Source organism: Neltuma alba, unplaced genomic scaffold (genome assembly GCF_004799145.2).
Source record: "Neltuma alba isolate B1F8T4 unplaced genomic scaffold, ASM479914v2 tig00007703_pilon, whole genome shotgun sequence".
NCBI classification, from domain to species: Eukaryota; Viridiplantae; Streptophyta; class Magnoliopsida; order Fabales; family Fabaceae; genus Neltuma; species Neltuma alba.
Genome location: NW_021634849.1, coordinates 84,708 through 88,255, shown reverse-complemented (window position 1 = coordinate 88,255; position 3,548 = coordinate 84,708). Strand labels below are relative to the sequence as shown.

Sequence of the window (3,548 nt, the reverse complement as noted above, 5' to 3'; positions counted from 1 at the left end):
ATGCCTGAAAAGTGCGATAAGTTTTCTACCTATTTGTTGTTATTCCTCAATCGGAGCTAGAGTTCTAAGTCGTAGCTGCTACTTGAGATTTGAATTATACGCATTTTATAATGGTGAACCTGATCCAAATGGTTCGTTTACAACAAGGGGAAAAAGTAAGCGTTTCAGTTGCCGGTAACTGTGATCGATAATATTGCATCAAGTTATAAGTCTTAAACTGTTTGAGTTTGATGATTTAAATGATCCTTTATGTAGGTACAACAGACAAGGCAGGGATGATTACAGGAATTATAGCAGCGATTGGCTTGGCAATAGCGATTTCAAGTTTCAGCGTTTACTTCCTTAGGATGAAGAAGAGAACTCAGAAAAGTATGCAAGATTATAGGCTGATATAAGGTCAATTCATGTTTCTGAATTTTTCTCTCTGTTCTGTTTAACTGCTTGGGTTCTTATGCTTAGGTAAGGGAGGAAAAGACAGTCATGTGATGGATCTTCATGCCTTTGGACAGAGAGGTGAAACAGTGTTCCAAAGTCACCAAGATTTTCGTGGAAGAAATGATAAGATATCTGAGGATTTGCCTTACTTTGATCTTGAAAGTCTTTGTGTTGCTACCAAAAACTTTTCTGATTCAAATAAGCTTGGTCAAGGCGGCTTTAGCAGTTCTTACTGGTTTCTGTATTGCCTATTTCCATAGAAAACAAAGGGAAGACACAGGTGAATCTTTTCTATAATTTTTCGTCTGTTGACTATGTTAACGAAGTAGTGCGAGAATTACCAACCTCAGTTCTTTAATTTTTCAATTTTCTTTTTCTTTGAAAACAAAATGAATTAGATGATGAAAAAAGCGAAAACATGCTACTGCAACAATTGGTGACCCCCAATAGTGTAACTAATCACACAAGATGGAGAATTAATTAGCTCTGAAGAACTTGAGTTTACGAGTTTCGCAACAATTAAGTTGGCCACCGATGACTTTTCTGATTCAAACAAGTTAGGACAAGGAGGTTTTGGTTCTGTGTACAAGGTAAGATAGTCTCTGAATTTCATTTCAGCCTCACTAAGCACGCAATTATGCAATTTATGGTTTGATTTTTGGGAACTTCAGGGTGTTCTTCCGGATGGAAGTGAAGTAGCAGTCAAAAGGTTATCAAGGAAGTCTTGGCAAGGCACAGAAGAATTAAAAAATGCGGTCATTCTGATTGCAAAACTTCAGCATAAGAATCTGGTGAAGCTGTTGGGATGTGGCTTGGAAGGAGAAGAGAAGTTTCTCATATATGAATACATGTCCAATCAAAAGCCTTGACAAATCTATCTTCGGTTTGCTGACTTTTCTCCCATTTTTTGAAGTAAGGTTTATATATACACATAGGTCACTGATTGCAGGTTTTGGTGTTTTTATTCCTTTAGATTCAGAAAAACGTTCACAGCTTGATTGGAGTACATGCTTTGGCACTCTCATGGGCATAGCAGAGGATTACTTTATCTTCATGAAAAGTCGAGACTTAGAATCATCCCTAGAGATTTGAAACCAAACAATGTATTGCTTGACCATGATATGGTTGCAAAGATATCTGATTTTGCTATGGTAAGAATTTTTTGTGAAAATCAAAGTACAGCTAATATCAAAAGAGTTGTGGAGACATAGTAAGTTATCTCTTCCTAAACTTCTATAATTAAATTTTAGTTTTAGTCCCTATAATAAGTTCCTCTTTAGTTTATTTGGTCACTTATCATTGAGTGAATGCTTAAATCAATGACTAATTCTATTGTTGAAAGAATGGTTTACTAATAAGTTGAAGAATTTCATAACCTTTTAAGATTATTTACTAGTTTAAGCTAATATTTTGTTCAATGTGAACAATAACTTTAAGAGAAACAATCATTTGTTTAGTTTTATTTAAGTTAGAGAAAATGGCAGAGGATGTTTAAAGTCGAAAGGAATATTTTGGGCCAAGTTATATGAAGTGTCTTTGATCTTGTTCTGTTTTATTTTGTTTATGATAAAAAGTCTAATTTTGATATATAAAATAGTGGATACATGACTCCAGAATATGCAATGGGAGGACTGTTCTCAGTGAAATCTGATATCTTCAGCTTCGGTGTCATCGTGCTTGAGATCATCAGTGGAAAGAGAAGCAGTGGCTTTTATGCAACTGAACTTGCCTCTACCCTTCTAGCATATGTATGTATTGTCAATCACTTGATATACTACTTTTTCTCTTAAATCAACCCATAAACTTTCAGGAAAAGTAATCAAGTTTGAATAGTGCAGGCATGGAGGCTATGGAATGAAGGGAAAGAAATGGAATTTGTGGATCCCCATTTAATGGAAGCATGTCTTTCTTCAGAAATTTTAAGGTGCATGCACATAAGACTGTTATGTGTACAAGAAGACTCAGAAGACAGACCTACCATGTCAGATATTATGGTTCTGTTAGGAAGTGAATCAATGTCTCTTCCACAACCAAAACAACCAGCATCTTCTATGGGTAAATTAGTTCAGATTGATCCATCATTGATGACAACTTCCTCTGTGAATCATATAATGCTCTCCAGTGTTCAATCTTGATGATTTTCTTCCTTGTGGCAATGTAAAGGTTTCTCTAAGCGTGTATGAAGAGTTATATTAGAATTTGATGTGTGTGTGTGTGTGTGTTTGACTACCCTATCCGAAGGCAAGGGTAACCCCCACCCACCCACCCACCCACTTCTCCTATGCCACTTGGGAGTTTGATCTCACAACCTCTTTTTTCAGATGTGTGGGGTACCATTGAATCACAAATCTCTTAACTGTATGATATATATTCAACACTTACACTTTACGTAACGTAGCATTGGCTGTTATTTGCCTACCTAAGAAAGATCCCTTCGGATGATATACCTTGGCATTGACAATGAAAAGTTACGTTCAATTCTTAATATAACATCTAAATAACTAATTTTTGAATATTAAGAAAATTAGTTGAGTTATTTGTAATAATTATGTGTTAGTTTACCTCTAATACCTCCCTACTCATATGCAAGAGTAATTACTATTTAATGAAATTCCCCTTACTATGTACAAGGAATAGAGATATTTGGAAGAAAGAATAATAAATTTGAGAAACGAGGTATATTGAGTTCTTATATTTAGAAAATAAATCCCATTGTTTAGCTCATATATTTGGTATATGAAAAAACAGGAATATTTCAAAATATTCATATTATTATATGGTATTGAGAATGCGTTTTTTTTTTTTTTGATACAAGAGAATGGGTTATTTTCTCGTGTGTACCTGCTGACAACAGTTTTTTATGGGCTGAAGCTGAGAATGGTCTATTTGGTCCATAGACAATGAAATGATTTGTTTTCTTTCACGCCATGTTCACGTATATTGGTTCATGGGCTAGGTCTGCCCTTGGTGACAACTTAAAATATGGGCGAAAGCCCAAAACCAATCAAAACTGGATAATCAGATATAACCCAAGCCTGTCAGTCATAGATAGTAATCCATTTTTTGTAAAAAAGTTTTTGGCAGGAATTTGGACTCAACCCAAGTTAAGTGTA

General features: G+C 35.0%; 1 pseudogene; it reads left to right on the top strand.

Moving 5' to 3' along the window:
- The first annotated feature begins 110 nt into the window (after nucleotides 1-110).
- Nucleotides 111-2,570, top strand: LOC114753110 (cysteine-rich receptor-like protein kinase 10; annotated as a pseudogene).
- The last annotated feature ends 978 nt before the right edge of the window (nucleotides 2,571-3,548 follow it).